We start from the raw sequence: 12,224 nt of genomic DNA on the forward strand, positions 1-12,224 counted from the left end.
GTTGCAGCTTCTCTTTGCGTGCCTCATAATTAAAGACGGATTTTCGGCGAATACTAGACAGTACGTTGGGCAGAAAATGATTATAAACTTAGGCTTGACTCCAGAAAACGTATAAAATGAATGATCGTGGATCAATATTGCTTCTCTTAAATGAAGATAAGGGTGTATAAATACATATTTTGCGATGTTTTTGTTTTGCGAGCTTTAAAATATGAAGAACAGCGTGGTTTAAACTTTATTTGCTCAAATAGCAGCGCTGTGATGTCATTTCTCAATTCGTTGACACTGTCAGTTTTTTTGGGTTATTTTAGCCCCAGAACAGCGCAAGCGTACACAGTCAGTCGCTCATTGCTAAGCTTGTCATATGTGATTCTCTGTAGGTAGCATCGTCTCTTAATGTGCCATTTCTTTGCTTGCAATCCGTTGAATGTAGCTTGGTTGACGTCGCAACAGCGGGACGACTAGCTAGCATTGGTGCGGTAAGCTACCGATATTTTAACGCGCTAACGTTGAGGAGCTCGTCTCGCAGAAAATCCGGCGTCGGCGTCGTTAACCGTGAGCGAAAAATATACGAAAAATCTCCAGAGAAGCAACCTAGGATGTAAATGGGCCATCTAGGTCACGTGACCATGTGGCTTCATCGCGACCTGCTGTGTGGATTGTGACCAAACAGTGCACCGTGGCAGGTGACCGTTAAATTAATGATTGGTCGTGAGAGGTTACTCGGGAAAAGCAACCTGGCTCGCACAAGCCCCACAGGTGGCAGCATCTTCCATCGCAGGGCAGTGGCGCATAACTTAACCACTGCACCACTGCGCCAGGAGTATTACGAGGACTCCCAGAGATATATGAATGAAAAGTATACAATGGCCAATTCTGCATATATGAGCACTAACCCGCTAGCTGTCGCGTCATACCCTTAAGGGGGAGCTTAGGTGTCCCCTCCAACTTTTTGGATGCTTAATGTGCGTCCGAAATTAATTGTTTCCTCCTCTGTCTTCAGTGAGCTAGCGCCCAGCGCATAAGTGGCGAAGGTAGGAATGCACCCGGTACTATGAAAAAGAAAAAGCAAATCCAACACTGCTCTGATTGCCGACAACAGACAGTCATGATCGAAGGCAGAATAATTTTTTAGGAATTTTTTGGACAAATTTTAGACCTCAAAGGAAACACGACACTTAGGCAGAAAACTCGCATCCTCAAAAGGCAACTGCACATCGAAGTAGATGAAATCAAAATGAGCTTGGCCTGCGATCACACTGCATTTATTTATTACAAAAACAGGGAACCTGCTAGATGATTTGTTTACATCGTTGTGAACAGTCAGGAACGCTGTATAATAGCTGGCGCGTGGGTACGATACTTTGCGAGCGATATCTGGTAGCATATGCCAAATAACTCGTCTCGCATGACCGGTCGAAAAAGATAGGCCAGAGAGCCTGTTCTGGTAAGTAAACAAATAAAAATAATCTGATAAAAATGAAAGAGAAGCCAAGCTTCACGGCAATAAATTTTGTCTTCACTTACTTTATTCTCGATCTTCCATGGTGACCTTGTCACGAATGTGCAGCCCGATAGAACTGTTCGTGATATCGGCCGCATTCACACAATTGTCCATGCTGTTGAAACGCTCTGTTATGGACAACTACATGCCCGCAGCGGAAACAGTAGCCTAACGGTCACTGATGGTGAGAAACAAAAGATGTGGATTATTATACGAACCGCACTGCACTTATGTAAAGACAGATATTTAATTACTTCCACTGGTCAGGAAATAGATTGTGCTGCTGAATCAACTGCTCAAGTTTCAAGCGTGAAAGGCATCGCACATGAAAGCAGCCAGCAACATGACGCAAACTAAGGCGTGTAGTTTTGAATTTCACTTCTTCGAAAACAGTTGCGGACTTCTATAACTTTGACAGTAGTGCCCTAGCACTGCACCTGCGTTTTAGGTGAAGCCATTCGAAGCAACGGTACCTAGGCGTGACGACATCATTAGTACTGCACAGTAAACGAGGACAATGTAAGGAAAGTAGTTTCCAGAACCTGGAGCAGCTCTTTCTCTTCCTGAATGTAGAGTAGGTGAGGTTGAAATACCAGGGTATATTTTCCTCAGCTCTAGCCCTAACGCTGTCCTCGTAGGTTTGAAGCAATGCCTCAACGAGCTGGAAAGCACGTTTTTTTTATAAATTAACGAATACAAGGTGCATTCACGTCAGTATACGTGTTTTTTATGAGTTTTGTTTTCAGCAATTTACAAGGAGAGGGTGTATCCAAATGGAAGCAAGCGTCGATTACGCGCTACTCAGTCACGAATGCACGTGCCCACTACGTCAAAAGAAAAAAAAAGACTTTCGACCGAGTACATTCTTCCGCACGCAGTGACCGAACGCTCCGCGAGTTCTACCTTGAACGATTAATAACTGCACGCCCCACTCCAGTTGTAACCAATACACTGCTGTGCGCGTGTGCGATTTAATTACTTTAAAATTAACTAATCACGCGCACAACCTGGACACATTTCTTATTGTGTAACTAGTTTGTACATATTACTTCTCCCCCTATCCTTTCTTCCTGTCCCCTCACCTATTTCATTTCATTTCTCCATTCTGCCTGCTATCCTTTATTTCCGCTGCCCCAGCTCAGGTGCTTCAGTATCGATGGCAGATGCCGGGGCTAGCAAAAATCTTTTCCTTCCTTTTTACTATTATTTTTAATAAAACCACTACCACCACCACCTCCGCTTCGAACTCTAACGCGCTAAACTTGCTGAATATTTCTGGGCACTAATGAGGAAGAGTTGCAGTCGATCGTATTTTGCATAACGAATTCATAATTTCGTTTATTTTGCGTGAAACTTCGTATTTTTTGGCGACTCAATCTTCAAGGGAAGCGCGTAAGATTGTTCCTCGTACGCAATTTATGTTTCGTTTTCATGTCCCGGAACGGTGAATCCCTGCCTTTCTAAAAGTATATGCGTGTGTGTGAGTGTGTGCGTATGCTTCTTTCCGTGTTTTCCCCCATCCAGCAAGTGACGCATACGACATTTGCGGCGTGTTTCCGATGCAGTCAAACCCCGCACGCTCTGGGATTTTCTCTCGAGCACTGTCTGAGGCAGCCATGCCGTGTTCCACCCACGCATCTGTCTTTGACTTTTGTGCTCTTCCCATTCCTGCCGTGTGCATCGTGTGCTTTATTTTCTGGCGGAAATGGTTTGCCTTGCGCTGTCTTGTGTTTGCTTCATTCCCTTTCTCGCGCATCCACTACGCATCCCATTTTGCTCCTTCTGTAGTTCCTTACCGCCCTGCTTTCCGCAACGCTGAAATCGATTCTTTTGCTCGCCACATCAAAATTCATGCCATACTTTACGCCGCACCTCTTTTAAATCCTGAAAGAAAGCGGATTTCTTGAGCAAATATTTTTACAGCGTTGTCCCGCGCTTTTTCAAACCGAACCTGTGTGCGCTCCCCGCTGCCTCCACGTGTTGCTGTTATCGGCAGTTCTGGTCCTTACACAGCTGATAAACACCACATTACATAGCAACAAACTGACCGTAGTTGTTTGCTTAGACATATCAAAAGCCTTTGACACGGTTGACCATTCGATATTACTACAGAAAATAGAGACGTATGGTTTAAGGGGGAAAATTTATGATTTAATCAAAAGTTACTTTTCTAGTCGAGAGCAATGCGTTGTTACCAGAAACTATATCTCCGCTCGTCAAAAAATCACACTTGGAATGCCGCAGGGCTCTGTACTCGGGCCGCTCCTTTTTTCTTTATACATCAATGACTTTCCACTGTTTCTGAACTATTCTGAAGCTGTTATATACGCTGATGGCACTGCGCTATTTTTTACAGGAGATACATTACAGGATCTGGAGGGCAAAATTAACGAGAAATTTAGTAAAATTTCCCAGTGGTTCGTAAACATTCGGCTCACACTTAACACCGAGAAAACAAAGTATACTTTATTTCACTCAAGGAAAAAGAATATTAGGTGTGATAACTTATTTCTAACCTCAAACGGTACGTATTTGCTTAATGTCTCCCAAACCAAGTACTTGGGTGTAGTTTTTGAATCGGACATGCATTGTAAGCAGCAAATTAAAAATGTTTTCTCTAAATTAGCTTATGGCGGTCATATTTTATTAAGGGCGAGGGAATGTTTTCGTGCAACCATTTTACGCACATTGTACTTCGCGTTTGTCCATAGTCACTAATGTTTCTGCCTAGAGACATGGGGCGGTACCTATAAAACGTATTTAGAATCAATCTTACGCCTGAAGAAGCGTGCTGTTCGTACCATAACCTTTGCAAAGACAGTTGACCCTAGCCGACCACTCTTTCAAGAACTGCGGATATTAACGGTATCAGCTGCATACAAACTAAAGATAGCTCAAATAATAAAAACAGCAATAAGAACTAATGATCCAATTCCTCTTAGACTGTTTAGATCGCCGCTGAGACAAACAAGAGCCGCCACTAATAATAGATTTAACCTAGCTACCGCCTTGTCATAACACTTACGGTCAAAGGCTATTGGAGTACAATGGTGCCCAGATATGGAATGAGATCCCCGATGACATCAAACTCAAACATAACTTTTCGGCCTTATTGAAAAACATTTTTCTTGTCTGCCCAGAACTGTGAGACTAAATGCGTTTGTGCTTAGTTTTGTACATTCATAAACCTATTTATTGTTGTTTTTCAGAATATGTATGCGCTTAACATATTTGCAATGCCGCTATTGTAGCATCTCACGTCTTTTTGTACATGTATTTTGAATGTCTGCCATTCTTTAGTGAGTATTATGTATTTGGACCTTTCACTAGCCGAGCTGGCTATGGGTCTAATTAAGTTTTGATGTATTGGTTTTATTAAATAAAATGATGATACTGATGATGATGATGATTTCAGAAACCATGAATACTGTGCTGCTTCATTGTCTCTTTCTTGCTCCGCGCTTTGCATGCGGTTTACGTCGTCTGTTTCTTCGCAGTTTCTCTATTCTCGCGTGTTCCTCAAGTTTGACGCGAGGGGCTTCCTGTACAGCCCCTTTCCGCTCGATTTAAACTTTCCAAGTGTTACGCTGACGTTTCAGTACCATGCATATGTTTTTTATACAGCGCTTCTATGTAGCTGGTTCCTTGTTTCTGCACGCAAAAATTCGCGAAGAACAATAGGTAGGGGCCGTCAATCTTCCCTCTTCTCACGACAGGGCGCCATTTTGGAGGGAACATCAGCTGAAGTAAAAATGGATGTTTAGTTTTGAAGTGTCCAGGAACAAATATTTGCGCATGCGTAGAGCTCACGGGCCTTCCGGCGCTTTTCGGTTGTTGCTACTCATTCCGCCTTTCATTTTGGCTTTTCAATGAAGAAAAGTGGAAATAGAAGAAAACAATAAAAAGAGAGGTTCAAAAATATACACAGAACAGGAATCACAAACGGTAAAAAACCGTGAGAAGGTCAGCGGCCAGTGTTCAAAACAAGAAGTCGCTGTTTACATGGATACGATTAGTAAAAATTGGTGAGCATAGGAAAAGTTAAAAATGGCATAGAGACACGGTGTTATTAGCCGGAAATTAGGTAATAAAAAGTGGCGCATAGTTGCTTTAAAATATTTCACGAAATAATAAACATTGCAGGAAGTACGGGTCTAATCCTACAGTTAATCAGAACCCTCGGTTCGATGTTACCGAGAAGTCAGGGGACGCAGGTTTGAAAATTTTGCTCTGCTTGAAGGACATTTCTGAGTGATAGTAAAGGGGTGGGGGACCTTTGCAAAGGCGTCTTGCGTTATATGTTGGTAGAAATGTCCTCAGTCACCTAATAGCGCTGGTAATTGAAGTGGCACGAGCTAAACAGGAAAAGTAGTGATTAACTCTGCTTTTAAGTCCGTGTAAACAAACTACAATCTTCTTAAAGGAATCACAGTCTGCAGCAGATTTGCCTCACACCGCGACCAACCGTGATCCGGCATCCGGCAACAACTGGTGTCTCTTTGGACAGCGCAGCATTCAGTGTCGCATAGACTCAGGCACCCTACCATCGGTCCGTTTCGGATTTCGTTCATTAGCTCCTCAAACGTTTTCCTGCTATATCTTTCTTTCATTTCATGCCTTCATGTAGAGTAACCGGCGAATAAAATAAGATCTACATAACTATACTTCAAGAAATTCGTTTCTGCTAGTACCAGGGTATAAGCGACGGACTGAGGCTGTCGTCAAACTTCCTTATTTTCTTATATTCCTTATTTTCTTATATTATTCCTTATTTCCTTATATTTTCCTTTCGTACGTACCATGTGCAAGCCCAGCCTTTCCAGAAGACGCCGGTTTGATTTAGTTAGGGTGAAAGTAAGATGAAAACGCAGGGTATTTTCTATTAATTCGGGACGTTTAGTGTAGTCGCGTATGTGTCCTAGTGTCAGTGACAACTACAGCAGTGAAAATCCCTTAGGAGCAGGGAGGACGAATCATGAACATGCATTCGTGGTCTTGAGGTAGAGCGCCCGCCTCGGCTGCGGTAGGCTGCGGGTTCGACTCCCGCTATCGCCGGACCACCCAGTCGGTCTTTTATGGAATGGGTACCAGCGTCACTTCCGGCCAGGCGCTCGGCTTTCTCAGGGGGTGTGAGACTCTTGAATAAGGAGCAAGGTGAGGTCAAAGACCGATTTCCCAAGCATTTCCCTCTAAAGAAGCCGAGAACCAGGCCAGGGGAAAGCTTGTACCCACTATATCACCGGTAGGTACCCGTCGGCACTGGGGATCGAACACGGCATCTCCCGCATAAGAGACGGATGCTCAAGCCACTATGTTGAAGTTTCACGTTTTCAGGCACATGCAAGGATAACTGCATCTCCAGGGGCTCAGGAGACTGGAATGGAACAAAAGTCGAGCCTCGCAGCATATATCCGGCCCCTTCCTTCCGGCCCAGAGAGCACATTCGCTTACCTGCGCGACAGTCTCTTGTGTTCTGTTCCGGTGTTTCATTAGGATCCAGGACTTTCAGAGAAGAAGTTCGCTCGTGCGTAAGAAGTACGGGTCCGCACGAAATGAGCGTACTAGGAAAAAAATACAAAAAATAGGAAGACATTAGGACTTCCGTTAATTTGATTGTGGCTAATGCAACCCGTCGCCTAATGTTAGATCCCTCGCCAAGGCACTGGCCTGGTCTTAGTACCTATTCCCCCCCCCCCCCCCCCCCCCCCCCTCTATAATTCAATTATGGTTCCGTGCAGGTTGCTCAAGCGGTACTTTGCAGTCGAGCAAAGTTGGAATTATAAGATGACGGCTCCACAATTAGCGTGGTGCGCCGCAAATCTAATCTGTAGAAATAAACGAAGCGGAACTAAAATGGGGTTTTTTTTTGTCGGCTTGTTTTCAAAGCGGGGCCACTAATTGGACGTCGCACGAAATATAAGCGAACGCGAAGAGAATAGGAACTTAAGCACGGTAAGCACGCTGAAGAACGCTGTAAGTGCAAAAATCTTAGCGAACTTCGGCCAAATTTAAAAGTACATCTAGAAGCCTAAATCTCGAACCTTTTGTAGTACGTTCATCCTGGCTCTAATTTGCAGGTAAGCAGTTCTTCCGTCTACCGTACTCGTGCTCGCAAACGGTGTAGTTTGAAAGCTTGGACTAATTTATGCGCAAAAAAAAGTATGTTTCGACACTTCTCCGAATAAAAAAAATTATTTGCGGGCGCAAAACAGAGGCCACTTAGGCTGAGTGAAAGCCCTACCGACCAGGAGATTCGTTGGATTGGCACGCAAAGAAAAAGAAATAAAAAAATTGGAGCCAGCTCGCACCGTCAGCAAGGACGACAGGAAGCGTTTGTCTCCGCGATGAAAAAAAAAAAAAACTCGCTCGTTAATGGCTTTAAACAAGTGTTCTTCACCGGAACAGCTCTTGCGGAAGAGCCCAAGAAGTAGGTCCCTCTAGGAATTAGTTTTGTTAAGCTCGGGACGGTACATGCTGAGTCATCATTATCATAATACTTACGCCAATAATATTAACGACCGGCACGATCGCGGGGCGCTTTAGAGTACTTCCCTTTCCATTAAAAAACATAAATACACCGCGACCAATTGATCGTTTTTATGACTGGAACAATCTCCGCGATCGCGAGAGCCATTTCCACTGACACTCAACATTGAGGCTCATAATTTCCACGCCTCTTTTGATGGCTGGCAATCGAAGCGCTGCGCCGGTCAGCAGCCGATGCGAGAGCAATTGTTTTTTCTTTATTTCTTGGTCGGCACGAATGGCTTTATGTTCGCGTGACGCCTGCAACAAAAAAGAAAAAAAAACATGATCGTAGACGAAAGAAGGTGGCTATGATGCTCATGATTAAAAAGAATCAAGAGGTGCATGTCTATAAACATGCTTAATGTGGGCTGTCTTGTCTTCTTTGGCAGGTAGTATTCACACCGGTACAAGCTGCTGAAGTCCGAGTTTTCGTTTCCACACTGTAGCCCCGTTTTGCGCAGCACCTGCTTCGGGGAAGAGAGCGTAAGAATTAATCTGCGAGGCGGGGTTTCCTCCGTTTATTGCTAGCCAATACATTCCGTCATTCCTTGCGCCGAATATCCCTTTGAACACGTCTAGAAACGATGTAGCATGCGGTTTCGCATGGAAGTTTTGCGGAGTAGTGAATTTATGCCTTCTGGAGGCGACGCTTTTCGTCGACTGCGGGATGTTAATAGATATTGTAGGACGGAACTAATTATGCATCAGAGCAGGTGCTGTATCCTCACGCAACATGCTTAGTTCGGTGAGGTGTTTGTACGAAAGTTCGCTGTTACTAGCTTGTGCTTGTGGAATGGCTAGCTGCGGCAGGCAACTTAAGAACGACCAACGTGCCTGCATAATACGAAATTATATTACGAGCAGCCCTCCGGGCATTTTTTAGAGAGTAATGATATTTATTTCCAGAAACCCCTAAAGCCCTCACTGCGAGGGTATTACGTAGAGGGGGGAGGGGGGGGGGAGGGGGGTGCGAACAGAAACTAAACAGTGAACAAAACTAGAAAAGCAGAACCGTTGAGCATGTCATCATCATCATCATCATCATCATCATCAGCCTTACTACACCCACTGCAGGGCAAAGGCCTCTCCCATGTCTCTCCAATTAACCCTATCCTTTGCCAGCTGCATCCACCCTTTGCCTGCAAACTTCTTAATCTCATCCGCCCATCTAACCTTCTGCCGCCCCCTGCTACGCTTACTTTCTCTTGGAACCCACTCCGTTACCCTTAAAGACCAGCGGTTGTCTTGCCTTCGCATCCCATGCCCTGCCCAAGCCCATTTCTTTCTCTTGATTTCGACTAGGATGTCATTAACCCGTGTTTGTTCCCTCACCCACTCTGCCCGCTTCCGATCTCTTAACGTTACACCTATCATTTTTCTTTCCATGGCTCGCTGCGTTGTCCTTAACTTAAGCTGAACTCTTTTCGTTAGCCTCCACGTTTCTGCCCCGTAGGTGAGTACCGGTAAGATTATGCTGTTGTACACTTTCCTCTTGAGGGAAATTGGTAAACTGCCACTCATGATCTGCGAGAATTTGCCATATGCGCTCCACCCCATTCTTATCCTTCTAGTTATCTCCCTCTCATGATCCGGATCAGCTGTCACTACCTGCCCTAAGTAGACGTATTCCGGCACAATTTCTAGGCTCTCGCTGCCAATTGTGAACTGTTGTTCCCTTGCTAGACTGTTGAACATTACCTTGGTTTTCTGCATGTTAATTTTTAGACCCATCGATCTGCTCTGCCTGTCTAACTCGTTGATCATGATTTGCAGTTCACCTCCTGAGTGACTCAGCAAGGCAATGTCATCAGCAAATCTCAGATTATTTAGGTATTCTCCATTTATTCTTATTCCCAACTGTTCCCAATTCAGGCCTCGAAATACCTCCTGCAAACATGCGGTGAACAGCATTGGCGATATCGTGTCTCCTTGCCTGACGCCCTTCCTTATTGGAATTTTATTGCTGACTTTATGGAGGACTATAGTAGCTGTGCAGTTGCTATATATATCTTCCAGTATTTTGACATAAGGCTCTTCTACCCCCTGATTACGCAATGCCTGTATGACTGCTGAGGTTTCCACTGAGTCGAATGCTTTCTCGTAATCAATGAAAGCTATATATAGAGGTTGGTTATATTCTGCGCATTTCTCTATCACCTGATTGATAGTGTGAATATGATCTATTGTGGAATATCCTTTACGAAAGCCTGCCTGATCATTTGGTTGATTAAAGTCTAACGTTGCCCTGACTCTATTAGCGATTACCTTAGTAAATACTTTGTAGGCAACGGATAGTAAGCTGATCGGCCTGTAATTTTTCAAGTCCTTGGCGTCTCCCTTCTTATGAATTAAGATAATGTTTGCATTCTTCCAAGCTTCTGGTACAGTCGAGGTCATAAGGCATTGCGTATACAGGGTGGCTAGTTTTTCTAGCACGACGTCCCCTCCATCCTTCAACAGATCTGCTGTTACCTGATCCTCCCCAGCTGCTTTTCCCCTTTTCATTGCTTCTAAGGCTTTCTTTACTTCATCTTTCGTTACTGGCGGGATGACGCATTGCTGTGCACTGCTGTCTTTCTCATTGGCGCTCTGATTACATTGGCTACTGTACAGCTCTGTGTAGAACTCTTCGGCTACGTTAACTATCTTATCCATATTGCTAATGACATTGCCCTGCTTGTCTCTTAATGCATACATCTGGTTTTTACCTATGCCTAGTTTCCTCTTCACTGTTTTTAGGCTACCTCCGTTCTTTATAGCATGCTCGATTCTCTCCATATTAAACTTCCTTATGTCGGCTACCTTGCGCTTATTTATTAACTTTGATAGCTCCGTTAGTTCTATTCTATCGGTAGTGTTAGATGCCTTCATGTTTTGGCGCTTCTTAATCAGATCTTTCGTCACCTGAGATAGCTTCCCGGTATCTTTTCGAATTGTCCTACCGCCTACTTCTACTGCGCACTCCGTAATTATTGATGTCAGGTTATCGTGCATTGAATGAACATCAATATCATCTTCCTCAGTTAAAGCCGAGTATCTGTTTTGCAGCGCTATCCTAAACTCCTGTGCTTTCCCTCTTACGGCTAACTCGTTAATGGTCTTCTTCTTCGCTAGCTTCTTCCGTTCCCTCTTCAAGTCTAAGCTAATTCTAGACCTTACCATTCTATGGTCGCTGCAACGCACCCTTCCGAGGACGGCCACATCCTGAATGATGCCAGGTTTAGCGCATAGTATGAAGTCGATTTCATTTTTAATCTCACCATTGGGGCTCTTCCAGGTCCACTTCCTGTTTTCTCGTTTGCGGAAGAAGGTATTCATGATCCGTAAATTATTTCTATCCGCGAATCCGACTAATAACTCTCCCCTGCTATTTCTAGAGCCTATCCCATAGTCACCTACCGCGTGGTCGTCAGCCTGCTTCTTGCCCACCTTCGCATTGAAGTCGCCCATCAGTACAGTGCACTGCGATTTTACTCTATTCATTGCTGATTCTACGTCCTCATAGAAGCTTTCAACGGTCTGGTCATCATGGCTGGATGTGGGTGCGTAGGCCTGCACCACTTTCAGCTTGTACCTCCTATTCAGCCTAATTACTATTGCTGCTACCCTCTCGTTAATACTGTAGAACTCCTCTACGTTGCCAGCTATATCCTTATTAATGAGGAAACCCACACCTAGTTCTCGTCTATCCTTTAGCCCGCGATAGCACAGTATGTGTCCGTCCTTTAGTACTGTATACGCCTCACCTGTCCTCCTAACTTCGCTAAGCCCTATCACATCCCATTTAATTCCCGCTAGTTCCTCGAACAGCACTGCTAGGCTAGCCTCACTAGCTAAAGTTCTAGCGTTAAACGTTGCCAGGTTCAGATTCCAATGGCGGCCTGTCCGGAGCCAGAGATTCTTAGCACCCTCCGCTGCGTCACAGGTCTGACCGCCGCCGTGGTCAGTTGCTCTGCAGCCGCTGGGGACTGAGGGCCGAGGGTTAATTGGTTTGATCATAGAAGGTATCAAAATATGGCGGAACAACTATACGCAAAAAGAACACAATGAGAACAAAAAATAGTATCAAACATAAAAAATCAAACGCTTAGGGTGAAAAGAACACGGCTAGATGAATTACACATCCCCACTTTTTTACATTAGTCAATAGGCTTCCAAGAGATAGAAGACAACTGGCAAGTATAACTTCTTC

Source organism: Amblyomma americanum, chromosome 2 (genome assembly GCF_052857255.1).
Source record: "Amblyomma americanum isolate KBUSLIRL-KWMA chromosome 2, ASM5285725v1, whole genome shotgun sequence".
Lineage (NCBI taxonomy): Eukaryota > Metazoa > Arthropoda > Arachnida > Ixodida > Ixodidae > Amblyomma > Amblyomma americanum.